The sequence below is a fragment of the Melozone crissalis genome, unplaced genomic scaffold (assembly GCF_028551555.1).
Source record: "Melozone crissalis strain CALT ecotype California unplaced genomic scaffold, PUWL_Pcris_2 ptg000286l_1, whole genome shotgun sequence".
Lineage (NCBI taxonomy): Eukaryota > Metazoa > Chordata > Aves > Passeriformes > Passerellidae > Melozone > Melozone crissalis.
Window position 1 is genome coordinate 224,715 of NW_026536039.1, and position 14,054 is coordinate 238,768.

A 14,054-nucleotide genomic window follows, 5' to 3' on the forward strand; every position below is an offset into this window, starting at 1 on the left:
AGAAAAAAAAGTAATAAAAGGGTAGGAGAAAAAGTAGTAGATAGTTTCAAAGGGAGAAAGATTTTTGCAAAACCAAATCCTCCCACTAAATTTTCAAAGGTGAGGTGCAAAGAGCAGTAAGGCTACAAATGGACTTTAAGCCTATAACTGTAACTTGACCAGTCTTGACACTTCTCCTCAATTCTCTTACAGATAGACTAAGATATATGAAACCTATTTGTAGCTCAGCCACTTCAAAGAAAGAATTTATATCAATATAAACCCAAAGAAAAGTCAGTAGTTTGACTTTCCCTTTTTGCATCCAAGACTTTTAAAAAATACGGAAACAACTGACAATACTTTAGAGGGATTCAACATGCAGGTGCCTCGAAGAATCAAAAGACGTTCCTCTCCTCCTCCTAATAATGATGTTTAGTAAGAACATCCAGCCTGATGCAAAAGGAAAACTAAATCTATCATCAAATATATATTTATGAAAAAAATAGATGATTTTGCAGAGAAAGATGAACATCTAAAGCTTTAATGCAAGTACTTCTGTGGGTAGGACTGTAGCAGACTACAGTACTGCTCTATTACGGAGAATGAGATAATAGGAGTTTCTAGTTTAAGGCAATATTTCTCTGCAAATCCTGCAGAGACAGCAGGGAACACAACTGATAAAGGGAAGACTTAGGTGTTTTTGTCTTTAAACAAAGTATACCACTTTGCTTCAGCTTTTGAAGATAAACTGTTTCGGTATTTTTAGCATTCGCAGGAATGAGGGACTGTGTGCACTGTGGTGCAGGCAGAGAACGGGAAGGCGAGGTAGAGATTTCACATTGATCTCTGCCAATGCATTTTACACACTGCCCTGCAGCACTCCTGGTGCTCCAGTGTCCCCTCAGCAGAGATGGCAAAGGCACAAGGACCAAACTGCATGGTGGTGGTGGTGTAACAGGGATCAGTGCCCACAAGGGAACACAGAACGCTGTCACTTCAGATTTGGCTTAACTCAAAACGCCTCTGTCGTGATGGACAGGCCTCATTTTCCAGCTCACCCCAGCAGGATTCAATTTTAACAGGGGCGCTTGCAAAATCAAGAAACACACAAAGCAAAGCCTTTTGCAAAATATCATTCCCAGTGAACAGGTTTAATAGAAAATTTAAACCCCAAAAGTTAGAAGACAAGTTATTTAAAGCCTGAGTAATCTTAAATTGCCACTTTACAAGATATATTCCCATATCAAAAACAGAACTTCTAGCCCCACTACTTCTAAGATTATCAAATGAGTCGACTTTTATTCTGAGTGATTAAGATGAAATTTGGGGAGTAAAAAAAGGGAGACCGGACTGTCAAATGCAATATTTTAACAGTATTTTATACATCCAGTTTCTCCTTGCCCTCAGGAGATAACACTGGAGTGGCTGTGTGTAACTTTCAGTACCGCACATGAATTCCAATAGTAATATCCATCCAAAGGAGATTATCTTTGAAGGGATGACGCAAAGATCAGATATAGAAAGTTCCCAGCAGGTTCAGAAAGTTGCTCCTGCCTCTGTTCCCAGCACTTGTCCATGTGTGGATGAAAAAGAAGTGGCCAACTCACTGGGTATGAGGTTAATTCTTGCTGCAGGATAGACATATTCCAAACAAAGAACAACACCCACTGCCTCCCAGATGAGGAGCAGAGGAGGAGGAGGAGTCCACACTGAGTAGACTTCTCTCAGTGGAACACAAAACCATCAGCTTTGTATTCTCTGTGGCTCTGCCATGCAGCAGTGGTACCTGACTCGTGCTATGCAGTATTGTCCCAGAGAATGAGCCCAGCTTCAGCTCTAAATCTTGCCAGACCAAACTGGGCTAACCTACATGCCTATAAGAAAGGTAAGAACAGCATGCCTGTGCAAAAGTGGGACAGAGGTAATTTTTCAACGATTTATAAGCCTATAATTCTGATCTTATTTGACAATGACATAGAACAGGTACAGCCCCAGCATTACAAAAAACCCAACTTTATAAAATCCTAAAGACAGTGTAGCTCAAGCCAGCAAAACATAAATTTGCCCACGGCAATATGAGAAGAAAAATCTTTGTGATGTAGAAACAGATGTCACTATGCATTTCTCACAATATGGCATTACCCACCGATCTGTATGCGTGGCTTCGCTGGAAATATTTAAAGGATATTTCATAAGCGTTTCAGCTACGTTGTTCTGAGTATATCTAAGTGAACTGGGAATACCATAGTCTTTCTTAAAAGTTTCTATTTACGTGAAAACTTACAGTAACAAATCACTTAGAAAGACTAGTCAAAACAAACAAAAACCCCCCTTTCATCAACCTAAAAAGCCGCAATAACATAAAATCTGACACAGCCAAGATATAATTATGATCAACATCAGACAGAGAAGCATAAAAAGTGAGAAGTGCAGTCTGAACATTCCGGGTGTCAAGCAGAGTGAATGTGATCCCAGCTGCACAGTATTTCAATATAATTAAACCATACTTCTTACATAATGGAAGTGAAGTGACAGTCAAGAGTGAAGCAACTAAAAGCTTCCTGGTACAGGAATACTAGCATTGAAAGGTAATTTTCAAGATTTTTTTTTTTTTTAAAGAGCAGGCCAAAAATAAATTCTGGTTGTTTCTCAATGAGGAGCATCTTCTTTCACTTTAATGTTATCACTTGTGTGCACAACTCAAGAAGTATTTAGTTAGTTTTCTATTATAGTAAAATTCCAGCAGATTTGAAAATGAGAGCAAATTCTCTTGTACAGTCAGAGCCAGGTTTAACAAAACCCAAGTGTCATGGTTTGACCCGGAAACAGGATTTCTGGGATGTTGTGTGGATGGGGCCAATGAGTGCTCAGATTTGAATATTGCCATCTGGCCTAACCACTGGGCACTGGGATCCACCTCTGAGAACACAGGGTAAAAGCAGGGCTCTCCCCCGGCAGCTTCTCTTTGGATTTCCGGCGGCGAAGGAGTTGGGTCTCTTCCCCCGGCCCAGTTGCTGGCTGGGCGGGGGGAGGGGAAAAGCCATGCGGCCCGGCCCGGGAGAGGTAGGCCTGGCCCCCCCCAAGGGTGGAAGGAAGAAGTAAAGAAATGCCAGGAAGCAATGGGCAGCCTGTTCCCCCCCCTTGGAGACAGACAGAGAGAGAGAGAGGGCAGCCTGTGTTTGTGTGCCGTTACCTTGAAAGCAGTAAACATGTGCTGGCAGCAGGCAGCCCGGCTGAGGAGATGGGGGGGGTGCAGCCAGGAGTCCAGCCGCTTGGAGGAGTTTTTCACCCTTTTTTTTTGGACAATGAAAACTTCACAGAACATTACCCCTTCCTAGACGAGAGATAAGAGTGGAGGAGGACGAAGGAAATGAGCGAGTGATGAAGGTCTGGACCAGAGAGAGAGAGAGAGTGAGAGATGTTGGAAAGATGGAGAAGAGGGAGTGGCATTTTATGCTGGACTCTTTTGTGTAGCCATGGACAGAGCTATGTTTCCGTGTAATACAGAGACTGAGTCCAGGGGGAGAAATGTCCCAGAGCCAAAGAAGATTCAGTGTGGGCACCCCTCGGCCCCAGGGGGTATATAAAATATGGGGGGGACAGATGTCCCAGAGGTGAGAGATTGAGCTTTTCTGGAACTGGACACAGCCTCCTTAAAAGGACAACCCTGGAAGCAGCCCTGATTCTGGTCCGGTGGTGAGAGCACCGGAACAAGGACGGAAAAGGCCACCATGACACATGGAAGGACTCCCTCTCCTCTTGAGGAACTGAAGTCGAGTATTCTAAAGGGTGGTGCTGGACCCAGAATTGATTTTGGATTGTATTGTATTGGGAATTTGGGGGGGGGAGGAGGAGGAGGAGAGTGTTTTTGTGAGGTTTTCATTTTCCTTGTGTTTTTTTTTTTCCCCTTTCTTTTGTGTGTAGTTTGGTAATTGTTTTTGTAGTTTAGTTAATAAATTTTTCTTCTTTTTCAAGTGAGAGCCTGCTTTGTTTATTCCTGGTCAAAATCTCACAGCAGACACCAGAGAAGGTGTATTTTCATGGGGGCATTTGGCCTTGTGCCAATGTCAAACCTTTGACAACAAGAAAATGCTTTACCCGTGATGTACTCACTGCCCTTTTCCCGCCTTCTCTACAGTCTTCTATTTGTGGTAGTAAAATCCTGCTGAGTTTAATTCATGCACAGAATTCACTTCCTATAGTTGCATCAAAATAAATAAGAAAAGTTAAAGTATTTATTTGTGACAAGAGATATTAACTACTTTGAGCTCATTAACTGAGGCAAGCAGTAGCACAGCCCTGATGCTGTGGGAATTATTGCTGTAACACGATTTCTGCAGAACAGCTCACAGTCCAATCCAAGGTTTATTTCTGCTACAAATGCCCAATGATTTGAGCTCACATCTGCTCTGGAGCACAGCCTGGAAGAGCAGGGCATGCCTAGCAGGCCTGGATTCCCCCCCACCCAAAACTGGATTACCTGTCCGTTTGGAGGAATGGTGGGACTACATTTGGCAGCTGTAATACGTGGCAGCACTTTTTGAAGAACAGGAAAGCCAGCTCTGCTGCAGACTGGAGAATCAGAGCTGTGACACCACAGCCCTGGGAGCAGTTTCACTGCCAAAGGGACATATCCAGTTTGTTTGGTTTGATCTCCAAGCATGGAGATCCGTGCTGTTGCAGCTATGCTGGTAATGATATCAAATTATAGCTCGTTTTAACCTGACTCTTATGAGCCTACATAAACATCCAGACTTGAAAAAAAATCACCCAAACTAATAGAAAGCATGATGGTTTCTAATTAATTACAGGTAAGAAAGTCAAGTGATAGCATGACTGAGATTCTGGGATGTAAACAGAAGTGGAAATATTGCCACAGACGAAGTTGCAACTAGGGTAGCCTGGGGTCATTCACATATGCTGCAGCTCATCTTGATTTAAATCTTGCATCTTATTTAATTTTTTATTGCCTACATCCAGCTTAAAATGGTTGAGTAGTAAAAAATGCTAAATGTATGTAAATCAGAGATGAGATCAATACTTGCCCCCACAAAAAGGTCCTACAGCACAGATCTAGAATGTTTCACATAGGAACAATACAAATGCTACGACAAAAGAGAAAGGTATTATCTCGTGATTTACAAGCTACATCAGTGGGATTCCCTGGGAGAGACTCTAGTCCTGAACTACAATTGTAAGGAACAGTTACAGAAAGTCCTTACATGTTTGCAAAAAGCTTATCAAGTTCTATTAGTTCTCTAGGGTAGATCTTCTCTTTCATAAGTGGCAGTAGAGGAGCCTGGAGCTAGAAAAGCAGTAACACAGGGAAAAAGTACTACCAACCCAGTTCACTTTTATCACTTACTGATAGGATATTATTTTCCAGCATCTGTCAGTCAAAATGAAACTGGAAGGGAAGGACAAAGTCCAACTCCATTAACTCAATGCCTGTTACCTGTCCACAGGTGACAACTCTATTGAAGAAACAGCAGATCCCATTTTAAGTCCCTGTAGTCTAATCCAACACCAAATTTAAAATATATACATTATAAAATGCATATACATGTCCCTTCCCTTCTTAAACAGAGAAGAAATTCAGATTTGATGCTTAAGACACTCCACATATTCCCATGAAAGAGCACAGTGAGGGGACAGAAGCAACCTGCTGGCTCACAAAGGTTGAAAATTTAAACAAATAGACCAATAATTTTCTACCTGAAAAAATTACAAGTTCTCAAAACATAGAACTTTACTTTTGTAAGCAGCTCAAAGACAGTCCCAAGCTTCAAATCATGTCCTCGATTACCTTCTTCTAGATAATGAACATATATACAGCCAGGACAGAAGCTTGCACTTGCTTTCATCATGCTGGGTGCCAACTACAGAGCAATTCAGTCAATTCAACACAGGTGTCAACGTGGCCATTCTTGATGGCTGAGAGCAAACTAATCAGCTGGACTCCAGCCTGCTGCAGAAGAAAAATACACATCTCCCACAGGTCCTGTTATGACATCTAGCTCTGTCCTAGGCTAAGACAAAGGCTTAGCCCTTGTCTAAGGCTGTCTTGGATTATCTGGAACACATCAAATAGTACTCAAGCTCTTTATTTGGCAGTTTAACCACTCAGATTGTTCCTCTGACCTCCATGTATCAGCCCAAGTGAGTAACTCCCAAGAATAAAAAGCTGACTCTGTACTCAAGAGTCTACAACACTGGAACCCCAAATGATTCACCTTTAGCTGTAGAGTTTGGACTGCTACAAATCAAGAACAAAAGCAGCAACAGAAAGCTGCAGGTATCACCACCCAAGAGATTAAATAGGAGTAGCTCTCTCCCAAGTTACAGGCTCTACTGTCATTCTGGTTTATGCAGAGAAGTAAAATATTATCAGAAATATATTTCTGAAAAGTTATTCACAGCAGTGCTATCAGAGTCTATTCCATGTGTTCTCTGCTCTCAAAAAGCACAAGAGAGCAGTCTTTTCTTTGCCAGGAATACCTGTGCTGACTCATGTAACCAGTTAAAAAGCCAATAGCAAAAAGCCCACCTTAAGTGCATGGTTCTCTTTCTCTAGTCTCTAACATATCAACAACAGATGAAGTAGATTTTAGGCACAAGAGAACAACAAAACCAATTTGACATCAAACCATCTCCCCAATTTGCTAATGAGAGCCGAAGAACAACACAGCAAGAAACTCATTCCTCAGTCAGATCTGTGCACGGACTGAAGCAAAGCGCTTACCGTGTCTTGGGATTTATCTTTGACATCGTAGACCGTGAGTTTTATTTTAGTTTCCTCATAGATGGGGTATTCCGGTGGGAAGGTCACACCAGTCAGAAACAGAGGATCTTTTGTACCCTGTGCAACATGGGCAAACACTCAGTAAGGACAGCTGAGCAATGTGAAGGGTGTCACTGTGGAGGTACAGAAACCCAGAGGGTGCCAGCTGTCTACAGCAGAGAGATGGAAACAGCTCAGTTTTATTACCCAATCAAAGAGAAAAAACAAACAGCCTTAAAACTTTATCAGGAAAGCTAAAAGCAAACAAGCAAAACCCAAACAAAACTACAAGAACTTCCTGGAAAGTTTTTTTAACTGGGAAGGATATGAAGTGCTTCAGAGGCAGAGCCTGCTATCACATTTTTAAACAGCTCAGCTAGTACCAGGTTCTGGAATACAACCTATAATAACCAAAAAACCTTTCTTACTCCCTCAACACTTTTTGAAAGTACCAAAATTTCATCTTAATTTAGATGAACTAAGGATTTAACATGCACACACATACAAAAAAGAGCAATCTTCATTAAGCCACAATACTGAGTGTATAGAAATGCTACAGAGACTCTCAGTATTACATTAAGGATACTGATTTTGTGGAGAGGGGATTGAAATATTCCTCTTTAGGCTGTACTGCTATAAAATAAAATTCCTGTGCTTTGAAACATTATGATTACACTTAAAAGCTGTACACAGAACTAACTATATCATAGCTAAAGATGTACAATTAAATGAATAATGCAAAACATTATTTATAATTTCTTCATGTTTAATTACACCTAATTGCCAAAGATTACCAGGTGGGTATCATTAAATTTTCCATTAAGTAATTAAAAAAAAAAAAAAAAAGGCTTGTGCACGACAAAGGTAATTTATCTTACGGATTAACTTTCTGTGACCCTGCCTTGCCCTCCACCAAAGCTTGACTACAAAGCCAAGAACCTTGATAAAACAAATTCAGGAATTTATTGAGGTCTAGGACATTGTATTAGGAAATGCATCAACTTCTATTTCAAAGAATACATGGTTATCTATCCATCTTTTGCACAACATCATTCCAGACAGTCTGCAATGAGACATCCTGATCAGATACAAGATATTTGAATTAGACAGTTTCAGGATGGTTGAGGGCTGAAATCATAATAATTTAATTAGTAGTTGGTTGAAAGTAATCACACAAAGACCTCATGAAATATTCTCATTGTATTTAAGAGTTAAAACAAGCCTCTGGTGAAATCATGTGTGTGTTTACAATGAGACTTTCCTGCTCTTAATGAATCTCCCCTGTAAGTTAAGCAAGTTACATCTACATTGCTCACCCTTCATTTTCTCTGAACCATTTTCGCTGTTTCTGACACCAATGCTTACAGGGCAAAGTCAGGATTAGCAAAGCAGCCTCAGACGACTTTTGTTGTCACGTATGGTACCAATTACTAATTCTTACATGTAAAGTCACAGACATTACATACACACATTTCTTTCCCAAATTATAGATCTAGAGTAATATTTTTCAAATTGCAAAAGCATCAGCTCTTTAATGGAAAAAATAGAACAAAAACCAAATAGGATAACAGACCATGTAATACACCTATGCTTTTCTGCATTTAAAAATACTTTCCAAACTCACTATACTCTTAATTAAGTTTTATTTTGCATTGCCTTGTCCCTTCATGAGAGCAACTATTCCCTGTTTCATTCTAAACCTGTGTCTGGAGAATTGGAATATTCTCCATGCCTCCACTTGGAACAACAGAGCTTTCATGAGAAGCCAAGTGAATTTCTCTTGATCCTGCTTAAATGCCAAGAACTACAGCACACTTCAGTATGCTTTACTAACTGCCAGGGTGTGCTTGTCTTACCTGGCACTATGCACCAACTTGTTTTATTCCTAACTCACTTTCTAAGGAAGAAATGAGCAATGGAACAATCAGCATGTTAATTGAGTAAGGAAGACTCTCACCTCCACGATTTCAGTGCTCGAATACCGCGCGGCAATGTGCTCTGCTGGATGCACCACTGAGACCTGGACAAACGTGCTCAGCTTCCGATCACGAGTAGCAGCCACTAGACCCTTGCACGCTGGAGACAGTGCAAAATAAAAATGAAATACTCCAAAGCAAACTCCAGGAAAGTGCTGTCAGAGGCACAGGACAAAGCAGACCACGCTCCAGCTCCAGATTAAATCTCCAGAGACGAGTCCATTTAACAGAGGAAGTCCCTTGGAAGTAACCTACCGAAATAGGAAGTCACATGCCGCAGAACTGAGCTGAGGTCTCCTTTCCACTGAAAACATTTGCAGCTTCTGCAAAGCTCCCTGCCAGAGGCTCATCAGCCCCAGCCCACCAGTGTGCACGCGCATACGCTGCAATAGTAAGGAATTTTACCGAAGTACTCATTTCATTTGCCCACAAAATCTCTTTTAGCAGCCTGATTGGATCTTCTCTTGTCTGACAATTTCCCCAGTTACACAACCTTTTCAAACACATTCTAAAACAGCTAATTGCTACCAGTGGTTAAGCTGGTTTCTATCGTTTGTTACTACTTGTGAACTTAGAGCTAGTTGTCAGGTATAAATCTACATACCTAAAAGCAGGCAGCAACAATCAATTCTTTTGTCAGGGTATACAAATGAGAAATGCATTCTGCCTATGTGGCATCATTCTTAAAACCCATTCTACCTCAGAGAGAAATTCTGTTCTAATAATTCACTTTTATCCTGGACTCAGAGTCCCTTACCATGAGATCATTCTTTACACTTCCACACCTTATGCCTTCAAAATGAAAGGGTCAAAGCACTGAAGAAAAAGAAGGAAGGAAGAAATAAATAAACGCATCATCAGCTACTCCACAGAAGGGACACAGATTAATGAGCCATGCATTGAAATATATATGTATTTTATATATATATATATATATATATATGTATATATACAGGAATATACAGCAGTGAACACTGCTGTGGGATCTACCCAGTGCTTTCTGCAGGGCAATAAACTATCCTGGGCTCCCAGAAGCCTGAGGCAAGCAAAGACAAGACCATGGTCCAGAGAAGGTAACTGTCAAGAAAGAGCTGAGAGTATTTTTATGAGCCTGCATTGCCTACCAGGGGCTTCCTCAAGTGCAGCTGACCTTTACCTTTCCAAAAGGTGAGTCAGATTATCCTCACAGCAAGCAAGCTTGGTCTGATGAGAAACCAATGCTACAAAAGCTCTGATACATACAAAAGGCCAAGTCAGCTTGTTTTACACCTTTTTTTTTTTTCCTTTGGGCTCGAACCTGCTGCTGGAGTAAATAAAAGGAAAACTAGCTGAAGCTTTTTCACTACTCTTTTATTACAGTTAAGAGAGGCAGGGAGACAATTAAATCTAACCTTCAGAGATTAAAGTTTTTGCTTTAGCCCAAATTGCCAATGAAATCTCCTGGTATATAGTTTCAAATTGACCCCTATTTTAATTTGGTGGAAAAAGTGGGATAAGCATAAAAGTTTGTGCATGATGAAGCCTTCACAAAAGAGCTGATGTAACAGCACCAGGCTCAAACAGCGAGTTGCCAGCAAGTCTTTGCTGCTAAGACTCACTGCCTTATTAAAATGACTGAATACTAGCACTACTTGACATCATCTTAAAAATTACAGTCGATGTCGTGCAAAGCAGTTGTCAAAAGGCTCAGCAGACACCTTCTGACGCTATTTGACTTTGTCCTCTCTAAAGCTGATCACGAGTAGTAGCAGATCACTGAGATTTCCAAATACAGCCAGTTCCCCCCACAGAACCTGACCTCATGCCACCATACAACCCTTAAATACTGCACTCCATAATCATCTTTTTAGAATGTAGCACAATTTCAGAGGAATGGCAAGAGAGCTCATGTTCACCAGAGGCTGGAACAGCGAGACAGTCCAATTTTTCACACCTACCACACAGGAAGGCTAGCTGGCTCACAACTCACTAGAATGCAACAAAAGTGAGAAAAACAAAGACACACAGAGACACCTAGGAAAAACAAAATCAGACCCCCAAAAAACCTTATCAGTGTCTCTGGTAGGAGCTCTGCAGCCGAACTCTTGGAAAATGTACTACCGCATGATGAATCGAGGCAAAACCCTCACAAATAATCATTTGATCTAGTTGTGTCTTGTCTCAAATACATTATCTAGATGTGACTAAATCTTTTAGCTGCCAAGAGCACAGGCTTTTATGCTACTGAGAAACCATTAACAATAGGAAGAAGATTTGCACTAAGTGGTCACCACCTTGCTGCTATCTGAACATAGGAGGCAATTTATTTCCATGACAGTACTGCAATCCAGTCATTAGATTATTTTTCCTGTAAAAAGGTGGCCTAGCAGCACGATCTTGACTTTCATTGGACAGAGCTGACAGAAAAATAACTCATCTGCATATCTCCAGTAGGGAGGATCAGCACAAAGCATCAGAACTCTTCGGGAAACACTGGTGCAGAGGATAAATGAAATTAAATGAAACCTGCATCTACTTCGATAACAGTGTTATTTATCTCTACTGTGACACTGGACTAGTGTTGTTCACCACTCTCCTTTCAGTCAGAGAGGATATTCAATAAAGTTATCCCAGTAAAGAACACAGAAGTTGCCAGTTTGAGCCACAGTACATCACTTCCCTTCAAAACAGCCCAAATTAAAAGTTTCACAAAACAAAAGGACTACTTTTAAGCTGATGCCAAAGAATAGAAGCTTGTTATATCCTGTTCACAGCCTGGCAAGCTCCACAGCCCCATGCTGCATTATCGCCCTTTCAACAATTTTACTATCAGCACCTTAGGTCTTCAAAGAAACAAAGTGGACAAAGTGAAACATTACGCAGTTAGGAAAGTATGCTATATATTTAAACAAGTTTGTTAGGTAGTATAGGCATGCCCCTCAAAGAGAAACTGATAAAAATACAAGCATGGAAGGCATTCTGAGGCTGTTTCCTTAACTGCAAATGTAGCATTGTGAGAGCAGGTAACAACATCAACTCACTTTCCACCATAACCTACGCCCAAGCAGAGCACAGGTTATGTTGCTTCTCAATGCTTCAGAATGTCTGAATTAACTCTGGAAAAATTCATCGACAAAACACAGTGAAATGAAGCACCAGCTTGTACTTACATGCCAAAAGTATATGAATCTACTCATTGTGACTGTTGACTCAGAGTGTAAAAGCCTGAGTCATCCATTCCCCAGTGACCAAACCTTTGCTGAGCCTATCAGCGTACAAGGAATGTTTAAGGAAGAACCGCATTAAGAATAACTTATGCTTTAATATCAACAAAGAAAAAAAGTTAGGATAGCAGGAAGAAACAAATCCTCTACTGATATTTCACTGTTCTCTGTGCTGCACTGACAGGATGACTGTGCCCTCTGCCCTTCTGAGTGTGTGCCTACACAAAGAAATGAAAGACTGGTTACTGTTTCCTCATGGGACCTTGGAGGATTTTTGAAAAATGTTATTTCTATATTGGAAGAGAGTACAGAGAGAAAAACTAAAAAAAAACCTATTAGCATATAACAGTAAGAAGAAAGGAAACAAACAAAACCCAAAATAGAAATAGCCTGGAAATTCACCATCTACCTTCCCTGAAACTGTAACACTTCTGACCAGGCATTTTGCACTCTCTGCTCCAAGCACAAAGCCCACTGGAGCAAAAAAGAATTAGTCTGGCAGAGAAACAGAGAGATGCAGCATCTCCCAGAAATGGAAAAGATCCAGTAGCCAGAACAAACAACACAGGCAGCGGGAATGAAAGACATTCCCAGCTCAGAGTTGTTTGGGAAATGAGGCAAGAAGGATATCAAAAATTGGGAAATGGCATTGAAACGGAATCGTTTATTTTTGCTAGTGAGGAAAAATACAGTACCCTGGTGAATGTCTCCTCATACTCTGGATTCACACAATGTATGTATCAGCCCATCTCACAGCGTGCAAGGTAGCTCTTTCTTTAACCAGGGACAAACACCGTTTCCCCACAGCTTCATTTCTTCCCATATTCCAAACCAAAACATTTTCCAGGGGCTGGCTAGGAACAGGAATTCACAACACAGCCCTGTTGTCTCCAGGGTATGCTATTTTGTACGCTGTCCAAACAACAGAAAATGAGTAGCATCTGATGGCAAGGGGCATGGGAAAAGCCTGTGCCTCACATGCACATATATATGTGAAGGTAATGTTCAAATTTTTACTCATTCATCGACAGCGCAGAAGCATTATTATCCCAGAGCAACTTAGTTTATAAGCAATAATGTACAGTCTGTCTTGATAAACTAATCAGTAAGGTGTAGCTATTCCTTAGTGGGCAAAAGGACCTGATAGAGAAGGGAATGCCAGACTTGGCAATTTGCAATGTGGACTCCCAGAATAATTCACCATGCAAGACTAAATTAGAATGCCCATGCTATCACAAAATGAGAGCACAGTTACACAGCCATGCAACAGGTATGCATTAGGAGGGACACCTTTTAATTGTAGCAACCAAAATAGATGCTCAGACTCAGGTGAACTCTATCATGAAAAGAAACTCAGGGCAACAGAAAACTACATTGGAGCATATATACAAATAAGTAAAGATCCATTGATTTTTACCCATGGAGACATTCAAGATCACTGTTCCTGTCTCTGGGGGTGAGAGGCTTCTATAAAAATAAAAAATCTCTTCTCCAGAACATACGGCTGGTTGCCAAAGTAACCTAGTTATATTTTCAAGGAAAGGTACATACATAAAACGATTAGTATCCTTCAGGGAGGTATGTAACAAACAGCAGGAAGAAAATTTCTACCAGTAATCCAAGGAGAAAGATGATAGGGAAGTCTTACCAAATTAATCATTAAAAAAAAATAATCTCTAAGACCTACAAGTACAGGTTTTGAGGGAATAAACCCCCACAAGCACAAAACAATATGAACAGTACTAACCATACATAATCTATCAGTATGCTGCCCAGAAAAACCTCAGTCATCAGCCACTTAATTTGCAGCTAAAAGAACATAATTATTTATGAGTCACTGAAGTAAGATACACATGAATGCTGCTGGGGAGAAATGCTGTACGCTGGTAAGGGATCATGCCCGTGAGTAGAGATGCCAGCTGCACTCATCATCTCATTTGCAGATGAAGCGATTAATGTGGTTAGAATCATCAGGGTGCAACCCAGAGGTGATCTCTCTCAGACCAAGTTTAGAATCACCAGGGTGCAAACCAGAGGTGATCTCTCTCAGACCAAGGTTAGAATCACCAGGATGCAAACCAGAGGTGATCTCTCTCAGACTAGGGTTAGAATCAC

At 40.9% G+C, this 14,054-nt stretch overlaps 1 pseudogene; it reads right to left on the minus strand.

The window, feature by feature from the left end:
- The window catches only part of LOC128949764 (inositol polyphosphate 4-phosphatase type II-like), a 137,550-nt pseudogene extending 123,713 nt beyond the window's left edge, over positions 1 to 13,837 (minus strand).
- Positions 13,838 to 14,054: the final 217 nt, after the last annotated feature.